Below are 13,229 nucleotides of genomic sequence, written 5' to 3'. Positions count from 1 at the left end.
TCTCACAGTCGCTGGTTAGCGTCCACTACTGGTATCATGTCGCATTGGGTGTTCTGATGCACAAATGATCCAACACGGCTGTAGATGGTACAACTCTGTTTTATTGTCTAAACAACGGTAACAACTAACTGCTTGCTTGGGTACGTGCTTCACCACCTAACCTGTGGACCCAGCCCTAGCACTATCTTAGTGAGGCACTCAGCACATGGTGTATGTCTGAGTGGCACGCTGTGAGCTCTGTGCTCTGAGCTATCTCCTGATAGAATGAGCGGGAACTGTGGTGTTCCCTGTTTTATAGTGCGTGTGCTCTCACTGGTGATTGGCTGCGATGTTATGTGTGTGCTGTTAATGCTAACAGCAACCACACCACTTCCTGTGCACTGTTGAAAATTTCATCAACTAAAGGAAGCAAGCAAAACTTGTAGAATGGTAGTGACAGCTAGAAAAAAATCGGGGCAGCACGGTGGCACAGTGGTTACCACTGACGCCTCATGGCGCTGAGGACCCGGGTTCGATCCCAGCCGTGGGTCACTGTCCATGTGGAGTTTGCACATTCTCCCGGTGTCTGTGTGGGTCTCACACCCCCACAACCCAAAGATGTGCAGGGTAATTGGATTGGCCGAGCTAAATAATTGGGTACTCTAATTTTTTTTAAAAAGAGAAAAATATAAAATATTGGTTTGCATTTGCTAATGCGCTCCAAATAGCAAACAGACAACCTCATCTGTTAATTATTATTAGTAACTGTATTATTGCAATAACTGCACAGGATCTATTTCCTCTCTGATCTCTTTTTTTAATTTATAGCTATAAAATGAATGTGACTAAAATACAGTTATGTAATGGATATTAGAGTCTAAGTTCAAAATTGTGGAACGTGAAACAAGCTGCAGTAATTCTCGACTTTCACAATGGACTCGCATCATCTTTTAGAAATCATTCTACTTAACTCCAACAGTGAAATATCAAAAAGATTGCAATCATAATTCAGCTAACCCACAGTAATTGAATGTGATATGTGGCCAGTTTCTTTCTGTCAGTCATGCAAAGTTGAAATAATCAATCATACAGCATTGTTAAAAGTTACATTTACCTAAATAATTAATGATTTAAGTTTGGTTCAAAGAATTTGAACCCAACCCTGACTCCACAAGGTAAGTAAAAATCATTAAATTTACCTTTTGGCTGGTAGCCTCCAGCTTTCTTTTTAATAGCTCCTGAGAACCTGGTGCATATTGTAATGATTTGTATACTGCCCTCTCAAAGAGACCTGGAACAGGCAATGTCCTCTGATTGGCATGTGCACTGGGGTTAATATTAGCTTCAAGCATGTGTCCTCGGCACATACTGAGCAGCCTAACCAATATTATGGATGGTGTACTTGCAGTAGAGAATATGCATGCAGAAATAACTCACCATGTCCAACCCCTGGGCATTAGTTTTATGTCTGTAAAATAGAGGATTGAATGTTTAGGCTGTGGTTAGCTTCGGCATCCCACCAAAAAGAATATCAGGGCCAGTATCTTCTCAAAGGAGTTAAAGTTTAATTCATTGCCGAGAGAAGGCCTGTTTATGGATGTGCTCTGCCGACTTTCTCTTTATATCTAATTTGCTTGTTTTTAACAGGACTTTCTCTGAGGTCTTGCACGTTTCTTACATGTTACTTTTACAAAAAAATGTTTTTATTGGTATTTTCCAATTTTCACAGAGTGTGTCTGATATTTACAAATAAAGTTGTTACTTACAGAGCTTTTTACATCTGGTTTCCCATCTCTGCTCCCTCTCCCCCCCCCCCCCCCCGGTGACTTAGTATCTCTCTTAGTGATGCCTTCTGCCTTTGGCACCACACACTGCATTCTGTTTCTATCTGTTGGGTCTTTAGTTTTTTGCGTTGGGTGGGGGGGGGGGGGGGGGGGGGTCTGTGTGGCCTCTCCCCTCTTTTCCTTTTACCCTCCTGTGTTAATCTCTGTGGCCCCCTTGGTTTCCCTTCTCCCCTTCCCCTCCTCCGTCTCTTTCTTTTGTGTGTGTCTTCCCTTGTCATCCTCCTTACCTTTCCCCCCCTTTCCTTCCTTAGTCGCTGTTGGCCTCGAGCAGGTCTTGGAACAGGCTGATGAATGTCCCCCACACTTTGCGGAAGTCCTCGTCCGACCCTCGAATGGTGTTCATGATCTTCTCCAGGTGGAGGAATTCCGAGAGGTCTGCCAGCCAGTTTGCAGCCGTGGGTGGTGCTGCTGTTTGCCAGCCGAGCTGAAGCCTCTGGCGTGCGATTAGGGAAACAAAAGCTAGGGTACCCACCCTCCTTCCCTTATGTAGTTCTGGCTGGTCCGATACCCCAAAGACTGCTACTCTCACCCGACAACTTTGGACATTATCTCGAAGAAGGCTGTCCAGAACACGACAAGTCTGGGACAGGCCCAGAACATGTGGGTGTGGTTGGCCGGGCTGCCCTGGCACCGTTCATATTTGTCTTCCACTTCTGGGAAGAACCTGCTCATTCGGGTTCTGGTCAGGTGTGCTCTGTGCACCACATACTGCATGAGGCTTAGCCTAGTGCAGGACGAGGTAATAGAATAGAAAATACAGTGCAGAAGGAGGCCACTCGGCCCATCAAGTCTGCACCCACCCACTTAAGCCCTCACTTCCACCCTATCCCCTTAACCCAAGAGCCCCTCCTAACCTTTTTGGTTACTAAGGGTAATTTAGCATGGCCAATCTACCTAACCTGCATGTCTTTGGACTGTGGGAGGAAACCGGAGCACCCGGAAGAAACCCACGCAGACATGAGGAGAACGTGCAGGCTCCACACAGACAGTGACCCAGCGGGGAATCGAATCTGGGCCCCTGGCGCTGTGAAGCCACAGTGCTATCCACTTGTGCTACCGTGCTGCCCCTCATTGTTGGCCCTGCTCATTGCTTCGCTCCCGAGTCCCCAACCCACTTCCATCCCCAATCCGTCCTCCCATTTCCATCTGGCATTGTCCAGGGTAGTCTTGCCCTATCCAGTAACCGTCCGTATATATTCTCGGTTTCCCCCCTCCTTGCAGTTCATCTTTATTAGTTCCTCCAGTAGTGTGTCTCTTGGGGCCCTGGGGTATCTTGCCATCTCCTTGCGGAGAAAGTGTTTAATTTGGTGGTGTCTGAGTTTCTGTCCTGTCGACAGGTCCAGGTCCTCCGTCAGTTCATCCAAGGTTGTGAGTCTGTCAAATATGTAAAAGTCCCTGGCCGCTAGCGTCCTCCCGTTTGTCTTCATTTTTTAAATGTGACGTCAAGCATGGCTGTGGGGATCTGTGGTTGCAACAGATGGGGACCATGGGAGACACCCTGGTTAATCTGAAATGCTGCCTCATTTGGTTCCTTGTTTTCAGAGTGGCCACCACCACTGGGCAGGATGTATACTTTGTTGAGGGGATGGGAGTGCTGCTATGGTGAGGGCTCGGAGGGTTGTTCCCTTGCAGGAGGACTCCTCCAGCCTTACCCATTCCATGTTTGGCTCTTGTATCCATCTCCTTACCATCTTGGCTGTGCTGCCCAGTGGTAATACTGTAGGTTCGGCAAGGCCAGACCACCCATGTTTTTCCTCCTTTGCCATGCTGTCTTGGGGGTTCTTGGGTTCCTGCACCCCCCCCCCCCCCCCGCCCCCACACCCATCCACACACACACACACACACACACACACACACACACCACACACACACATACACACAAACACCATGATAATTTTGTCCACTTTCTGGAAAAAGGCCTTGGGAATGAAGATCGGTATGGATCTCAACAGGGAGAGGAACCTCGGCAGTACGTTCATTTTGATCGTCTGCACCCTCCCACCAGGGAAAGTGGGAGCGCATCCCATCTCTGCATGTTTTTTAACTTCCTCCACCTGGCTGGCCAGATTCAACTTGTGAATCCATGTCCAGGAGGTATGGGCTATCTGGATCTCCAGGTAGTGGAATTTGTTTTGGACTCGTTTGAATGGTAGTTCCTCCAGCTCTGCTCCTCGCCCGTTCGGGATTACCGAGAATTCCTTGCTCTTGCCCAATTGAGTTTGTCGCCCGAAAAGGCTCCGAACGCTTCCAGCAGTGGCATGATTGCTTTCTGTGGGTCCAAGATGTAGAGAGCAAATCATCTGCATAGAGCGGTACTCTGTGCTCTCTGTTCCTATTTGGATGCCCTTCCAGCTTTTCGCATCTCGCAGGGTGATTGCCAGGGGTTCGATTGCCAGGGCAAACAGAAGCGTGGACAGTGGGCATCCCTGTCACTGTGTAGCTGGAAATATTCAGAGCTGGTGGTGTTGGTTCGAACATTCGCCTTGGAGGCGTTATATGGAAGTTTCACCCACGATATGAACCCCGTCCCCAGCCCAAATAGCTCCAGTACCTCTATGAGATACTTCCATTCGACTCAGTCGAAGGCCTTTTCTGCATCCAGGGAGCTCATCGCATCTGGTGTTCTCTCCCCTGATGGGGTCATTATTACATTCAACAGCCACCTGATGTTCGCAGGTAGCTGTCTACCCTTGACAAAGCATGTCTGGTCCTCTGTGACCACCTCTGGCACCCAGTTCCCCAATCACTTGGCCAGGGCTTTCGCTGGTATCTACGCACCTACATTGAGCAGTGAAATGGGTCTGTATGATCCGCATTCTGTCGGGTCCTTGTCTTTTTTGGGTATCAGTGATATCGTGGCCTATGATAACGTAGGAGGCAGGGTGCCCCTCGCTAGTGAGTCTGAGAACATGTCCCATAGGTGTGGGACAGGGCTGGTGCGAATTTCTCATAGAAGTCCGCTGGGAACCCGTCGGGCCCTGGTGCCTTTCTCGCCTGCATGGAGCTGATGCTCTCCATGATCTCTCCCAGTCCTATCGATGCTTCCAGGTCACCCCCGTCTATCGTCCCCCATAACTGACTTGCCCAGTCCATCGAGGAACTATTTCACTCCGTGTCCCTGTCGGGGTGTTTGGAGGTGTACAGCCCTCGGTAAAAGGTCTCAAACGCTTGGTTGACCTCTTTTTGCTCAGTTACCAGCCTGCCTCTGCTGTTCCTCACATGAGCTATCTCTCTTGTGGTTGCCTGCTTTCTCAGCTGGTGAGCCAGTAGGCGACCAGTTTCCCTGTGATCGTAGAAGGTCCCCCGTGTCTGGCGGAATTGGTGCACTGCTTTCCTGCTGGATAGCAGGTTAAAGTCCGTCTGTAGCTTTTTCCCCTCTGCCAGAAACTCTACGGCCAGGGCCTCGGAGTATTTTCTATCGACCTCCAGAATGGAGTCGATCACATGTTGCTTGGCAACCCTCCCTTCCCTGTCTCTACATGCCTTGTAGGATATAATCTCTCCCCTAATCACTGCCTTCAGTGCCTCGCAGAGCGTGGATGGTGAGTCTTCTCCATTCCGGTTATTTGTGATATACTTGCCTGTGGCCTGTGATATTTTCTGGCAGAAGACCTTATCGACCAGTAGGTCCGTGTCCAACCTCCACGTGGGGTAGTTGGGCATGGCCTGTCTCTAACCTCACGTCCATGTTGTGTGGAGGGTGGTTGGAGATAACTATCCCGGAATATTCTGATCTTACTATTCCTGGAAGCACCACTTTGCCCACTGCAAATAACTCTATTCTTGAGCACTGTTTGTGGACCGATGAAAAGAACGAGAATGCCTTCTCACCGGGGTGTAGGATCCACCAAGGGTCCACCGGCCCCCTCAGCTTCATTAATTTTCCCAGCTCCTTGGCCATGCCCATCCTTTTCCCCGATCCGGGGTGCAATCGGTCCCTCAGCGGACAATTAAAGTCGCCCCCCCCATGAGCAGTCAGTGCATATCAATGTCAGGGATTTCCGCCATAGTCTTTTTTATGAAATCTGTGTCGTCCCAGTTGGGCGCCCGCCCAGGACAGCGCTGACTATGACGTACCGTCCCCCTTGATCCATAACCGTCCTTGGTGCCGTGAATCTCATCCTCTTGCTAACCAGTATGGCTATTCTTCTAGCCCTCGCCCCATAGCAGGAATGGTATGTCTGTCCCACCCAGCCCTTTCTTACCTGCAGTCGGTCCTTCTCCCTCAAGTGTGTCTCCTGCAGGAAGACTATGTCGGCCTTCAAACTCCTTAGGCGAGCGAAGACTCTGGATCTTTTCATGGGCCATTAAGTCCGCTGACATTCCAGGTGATAATCCTGGTGGGGGATTTCTGTCTCCCTGCTCCTGCAGGATCAACCATATTTACCTGGTGGACCTGCCCCTGCACTCCGGGGCCTCCCTATGTTAGGGGCCATCCAGAATTGCCACCAACTGTGTGTACGCCATGTGGGTGCATCTCTGCACTCCAGTGTTTCTCTTTGCCCAGGGACCCTCCAAAGTACCTGCTTGCGGTTCCATCTTGTTTCCTCAGCCCGTTCCTCACTCGCCGAAGCCCGTGTGAAAACCAACTCATTCTCCCTGTTTTATTTCTTCTGCGCTCTTCCCCTCCGCTCCCCTCTCCTCATCTCCCCTTCCTGCTTCGACATTTCCCTGTCTCCCCCTGTACTTTCCCCTTCCCCGTCCCTGTGCCCCTGCTGCCCCCCTTCAGACCAGGAACTCTCTCCCTGCCGGGAGTTGTGTCACGGTCACCCTTGCTTTCTGTCTTCCTGGGCTAGTTATTTCTGCTCGTGTGGTATCTCCCCTCCCGAGGCTGGTCTAGCCCCTACCTTCTGCCTGCTGACTGCCCATTTTCCCTGTCTAACCTCTCACATGCCTTTCTTGCATGTTTTTTACTGATCTGAGAGATATACCTCCCTTTGCTACAGTGATTCCTGTTGAGCATTTAAGGTTGCGATTCAGCAGACTTGAAACAAAGTTCGCTTTTGGGTGCACTTGGTGGGTGATTCTTGGTGGCTGCAGAACCGAGGATCACCCCATTATTCACCTGCACTTTCCTGGTTTCTTGAGCCTCGGGGAGTTTCTCCCCTCCCTCGAGGCCACACTTTAGTTGATTTCCTGCACTGGCGTGCGGGCTCCTCGCAGATTGAGGCACATTTTGACTGGCTGCCCCAATTGCTACACTGCCCCCCTTTCAGGCTTCCTCCCCACTGATTTCTGGACCTCATTTCAACCCCACTAATGTTCTTGTGGCCCCGAGAATCCCCCTCTAATGGGTAAGGACCTTCTGAGCCCTACCCCAGGCAGGGCAAATCAAGCACCCAAGAACCATGGCAGTGCCAGCCTGCCCCCCCTCCCCCAGAAGAGAGACCTCTGACTGGAAGCTAGAGAGCAGTCCAAATAGAGGCAGGGAAAAAAATAATTGCTTTAAAATTCATCTGTGCAATATGTATTACGGGGTCTCTCTTCTGCCGGTCTCTTTTCTGGGGGGCTTTCAGGGAGGCGTCTCTCTTCTGGGGTGCTTCTAGACATGGGTCTCTTTAATGAGGGAGTGTCTGGTTGGCGGGGTGGAGGAGTGTCTGATGGGGGTGGGCAGATCTTGTATTACGTGTAGGGGGAGGGGAGGGTCTCTAAAAGAGTTACCCCCTTGGTCAACTGCGAGGCCCTTCAATTTGACTTTCATAGCAATAGCAGAGTTGATGATCAGTGGCAATGTAAGCTCGAACACTGCATAAAGATGATGGCTGGGATTCTCCGATTCAAGTTCAGATTCCAGCCGATATCAACAGTTTATGGAAAAAGAATCTCTTGGTTCTTTACGTTGTTACTTACTGATGTCCAGAATGCTTAGTGATTGCCTTTTTGGATAAATAGGGTAGATTCTTATAATGAAGCAGCTATATAGAAATAGATATGGAAGTATTTCACTATTTTTATTTTTCATACCAATTGTGCTTTTATAACTTCAAAAGTATTCTTAACTGAGGCCCCAGCATTCGGGTTCAAAATCGTGCAACCTGCAGCAAACAAAACTAAACCTCAACTTTCACAAAGGACTCCCATTGTCTTTTATGTTTTGTGCCTCCATGTCTACAATGTATTTAAATGATCGTGATGTTGTCCCAAACAAAAGGTCTCCACCCACGATAGGTCCCTCTGGGTCACCTTCTCCAATCACTTCTGATTCAATTCCATTGGGAAAAGTGTGAGCACATGGGTTCAGGACCGCTGATTGGGTGAAGGGCAAACATCAACAGGCTGGCTGGGACAAATTGGCCTGTTTTATGCTCGAATTTCTCTGGACTTCTGTGCAAAATTTCCAGCAATAAATTGCACTCTGCAAGGTGGTCCCATTTTCTTGACGCTAAATGTATGTCGATTCAAATGGTGCCTGAGGATTTCCTATTGCCGTTACTAGGCACAGCTGCCACTTTCATTTTTAAGATGATTCTATTTCAGCCAATGAAGTAACTAATATGGGTGCAGTGTGGGATGGAAGATTTCATAGCTTGCTCCTTCATTGGCTGTGATTTGGCATCTTGATCCAATGAAGGAACTACAGACATGTACTACATACAGGTGCACAGGACAGAAAGAGGTCACTCAACCCAAAGTGGTAGTTTTTCGACTTACCATCTGGGTGCAAACGTTGGCAGTATGGCTCAGTTGCCTGCTAAAGAAATCGCCTGAATTTCATTCTTGATTACAACAATGGAAGGGGTCCAGAGTATACAGCCAATCAACAACCTCAGTTTTATACCCTAGCGGTTTTTTAAAATCTGCCATGTCAGATCTTGCCTCATCTCTTTCGAGAATGGTCTGTTGTTAATACTCCCAGGCAAATGAGGCCTAGGAGCTATAATCCATCAGGCCTCATATTCACACTCAGATGCCTTTGGAACTTCCAACTGGTCCACACATCCTTGTGGCCCTGGTCAGCATCCTTTGCTTTGGCCACAGGTAACATCGTACCTGTTACTTTGACCAATCTAATGCATCCTGAACAAAATTGGGCTCTGTTCACAATATCTGTAAATCTCCTAAATGCTCCTAAATGCAACTTTGTTGAATGGATGCAACAACTGTTGACTTCCTTAGCCCTTCTCACAGTCATTGGGCTGGATTCTCCACAGCCCCGTGCCAAAATCATGTTTGGCGCGGGGGAGGAGAATCAACATTTACGTCCGAATCGGGCTCGGTGCCACTCCCGCAATTCTCCGGTCCCGGAGAAGCGCTCGCCCGCAAATTATGCCGCGCGGCTGGGGGGTGGGGCCTTTGGCAGAGGCACTCCCAGTGGTACTCCAATCCCAACTGGCCAAGTTCCCGACGGCGTGGGTCTAACCACGTCTGGCCAGTCGGGACTCAAGCCTCAAGCGCAGCGGCTGCGGCCTCAGTTTGGTAGGGGGCGGGGGGCATCCATCACCGGTGTGGGGGGGGGGACTTATGGGGGGTGGGGCAGTGATCGGGCGAGTTGGATGAAGCGACGCGGGGCCGATCGGGGGGACCTTGGGCAAAATTCTCCATAATCGGCGCGATGTCTGCCGACAGGCGCCAAAAACGGCACAAATCAGTCCGGCATCGCGCCACCCCAAAGGTGCGGAATCCTCCGCATCTTGAGGGGCCGAGCCCTACCCTTGAGGGGCTAGGCCCGCGCCGGACTGATTTCCGCCCCGCCAGCTGGCGGGAAAGGCCTTTGGTGCCCCGCCAGCTGGCGCAAAACTGACATTGCCGGGCGGCGCATGCGCGGGAGCGTGAGCGGCTGCTCACGGCATCCCCACGCATGCGCAGTGGAGGGGGTCTCTTCCGCCTGCGCCATGGTGGAGACCGTGGCGAAGGCGGAAGGAAAACAGTTCCCCCACGGCACAGGCCCGCCCATGGATCGCGGGTGGGCCCCGATCGTGGGCCAGGCCACTGTGGGGGCACCCCACGGAGCCAGATCGCCCCGCGCCCCCCCCAGGACCCCGGAGCCCGCCCGCGCCGCCTTGTCCCGCCGGTAAGAGAGGTGGTTTAATCCACGCCGGCGGGACAGGCATTCCAGTAGCGGGACTTCGGCCCATTCGGGCCGGAGAATCGCCGGGGGGGGGCCTGCCAACCGGCGCGGCCCGATTCCCGCCCCCGCCGAATATCCGGTGCCGGAGAATTCGGCAACCGGCAGGGGCGAGATTCACGCCAGCCCCCGGCGATTCTCCGACCCGGCGGGGGGTCGGAGAATCTCGCCCCCTTGTTTCTTAGTGCTGGTCCGCAGTCCAAGTCCGCCATGGTGCTCGGCACCGCCGCTGGAGGCCGCCTCCGTGCGCATACGCGGACTCGGAACCGGAAGTGCGGGGGCCCGTATCCTCAGCCAAAGCTGTGTGAAGCTCCCCGGGTCCCTGCCAGCCCCCTGCAGATAAGTGAATTGCTCTCTATTTTTTGCAGGAAACTGGGGAGTGAAACGCTAGCGTTTTTATGACATAGCCCCATTTTTGGAGAATCCAGTCCATTATGTCTGCTTTGTCTCCAAAGTTGTCTCCCTGCGAAACCTGGAATTGTTGAACCGTACATTTGGCACATAGTGACTGCACTGGATCTTTGAAAGATCTTTCCAGTTAGTCCCACTATTCTGATCTTATCCATAGCCCTGCAAGATTCCCCTAAACAAATATTTATCCAAGTCCCATTTGAAAGTTAAAATAGAAACTGCCTTCAACTTGCTTTTAGGCAGTGGATTCTAGATTTTAACAACTTGCTGTGTAATTAAATGCCCCCCCCCCCCCCCCCCCCCCCAGTTATCATGAATTGTTTTCCTCTGATTACAGAGGCAGAAAAACATCTCATTAGTGTCATAACTCCTTTCGCGTTCCAATACAAATTTTACTCCAGGTGGCAGATGTGATGCACAGTGCTGGAGCTGACCGTGAAATCGAGAGGAAAGCAAAATCATAAATGAAATAGTTCCAGGTAACTTTCAGAATTTACATTTTTGCAGGATTATTTTATTTGTCAGTAGCAGCAGGAGTGTGTCACAAATAAATTCTGGACACCATCAGGCACCACTAAATGACTTGCCTTAATGCTGAGATTGTTTCCTGGCAGTGATTTCCTGTCACCCAATGTCTAGCTTCTACCATCTGTATGAGACTTGGCTCCCTGGTCACCATTCTTTGCCTTGGCCACAATTTCTTACATTTATTGATGCAATAAAGAACTGTCTTGTTCTGTCTAAGCTTTTTTATGTGTTGTCCCACGGTGCATCTACTGGTCCCTGTATTGTCACTGTGTTGAAATTAAGATGAATTGTATAACTCTGATTTTAGCCTAATTCACCCACTGGAAATGAGGTGGCCGCCCATTTTACAGGTTGGCTTACTAATTGCCCCTGTAAATTGGACAAAAGACATCCGACCCAAACCCGCCCTGTTTCCAATGTGCAGAATAGGTTAGAATTGATGCTGTAGTCTTACCCTATAAATTATTGTGCAGCAGGGTCCCAAAACTACAGACCTCCTGTCTCCCTCATTCTTTCCTTCATCCCAGAGCAAGCACTTGGTGTTATCTAAGTCAAGAATTTCATGATTCAGGCCAAGTCACAACGGAGGCAGAAGAGCTTTAAAAATAGATCCCGATTCCAGGATTCCGAGTTCTATTCTCCTTTCCAGCAATTTTAGCCGACAAGGGTAAGAGTACGGGTAGCAGCCTGTATGCAGCATTCCCACCCTTGCCTGCTCCATTGTAGAGGTGAACATGTCTCACTCACTGCAATTTTGGCTAGTCTTCTTTGGAGACCTCTGTCGTAGCACCTCAGAGGAGTTGTGGACCCTGAGGACTCTAGTCTAGCGTTAGGGACCCTCCCAAAAACCAATAATGCATTCACCATTCCCTTTAAAAAGCATTGCCCTCTTACCTTTTCATAAAGCCATCAATCAACACAAGCAGTGAAAGATCCATTGAGGAAAGCTTTAATTCACTTCATACCTTTCCTGCTTGAATCCGCTGCCCATACGCTCCATGTTGATTATTTGCTGAACCAGAAAATTGTTGATTTTTTCACTACGTATAGGGTGAGAAGGCTGGCCCTAAATCTACCTCAACCAGAATGGGGATCGAACCCTGTACCATTGGCACTAAACTGAGCTGCATGCTAGTGGTCTGGCCAACTGATCTAACTGGCACCACTTTGCATCTCTCAATCTTATCTAAATAAACACATAAGTAATTAAAAACCTCTTCAAGAAAATTAAGTTTTTACAGGCTAATAAAGATGTCAATCATATAATGCTAGCTTTCCCTTTTGCAACTGAGTAAACAGACCCTGACTGGGCTGAATCCAATATCCATTCTTGGAGCTCAGCCAAAAATTCATAATGAGGCCATCTCCAAAAACAGATGACGAGCCAACTGCTCAATTGATTTTACTGATAGATTTGCCACATAGTCTTATTATGAATGCTTGACATTGAGATATGAGGGCACATGGAGAGGTATGAGAGATATAGGAGACATTGAGGAGACATGGGGGTTTGATGAGAGCTGAAGATGGGTGTGGGGTGTAGGCTAATGGGCCTAAAAACATGATTACAATTGGATCACTGTACCAGTAAATGGAGACAGGCCTCCTAACCTGCTGGTACTGCCACCTCCTGCTTCCTGAGACAGCGGGCTTGTTTCCAGTGCATGTCCACCTCCGAGATATGAAAAAGGGTAGGCTCCTACAGCAAGGAGGTAGATTTATTTGGTAGGAAAAATTGCTGAGCCCCCGTACCCAGCTCCTTGCCAAAAATCTTGACACTAGTCTTTACTTCCTGATTTATCAGCCTTCAGTTCTAGTCAACCCCGTTTGTGTTCTGCATTATGGGTTCTTTACCTTGGCTTCACAATGTCCGTTTTTCAAAAACAATGCATGGTAAAATGGAATAAATATTATTGACTCCAAAGAACAGACACTGATTGGTTGATATATAATTTTATTGGCTGGAAGTATGAAAAAAGAGTATAAGTTGAACAGTGGAATGAAACTACCAAAATGGAAAAAAATAATTGACATTATCCCATTTGAAGTTAAGCAGTTAAAAAAGAAAATTAATGGAAAAATATTTTCCTATTCAACCATTTTGTGACAAAGGTATCTTATTACAGTCATTGTGCAGACATTAATGAAAGTATTTCAGATCATGGCTGCCTTATTCTAATTTGTGTGCTGTTAATCTGTTTAGCATCTGCCACCATACTGACATCACACTTTCCAAACAGTTCAATAAGTTAGTTAACAACTTGAAGTTAAAAAATATACACTTGATCCAGCAGCTGAAAGTGGAAATTTCATGGTCCACAACATCTTGCATATTTGGACAAATTATTTGTGTGAGTGGTTTTCTCACTACCACTATGATTTTGCAACATTTTAGCAGATTT

The sequence above is a fragment of the Scyliorhinus torazame genome, chromosome 4, assembly GCF_047496885.1.
Source record: "Scyliorhinus torazame isolate Kashiwa2021f chromosome 4, sScyTor2.1, whole genome shotgun sequence".
NCBI classification, from domain to species: Eukaryota; Metazoa; Chordata; class Chondrichthyes; order Carcharhiniformes; family Scyliorhinidae; genus Scyliorhinus; species Scyliorhinus torazame.
Note: the sequence above shows the minus strand (reverse complement) of the source record.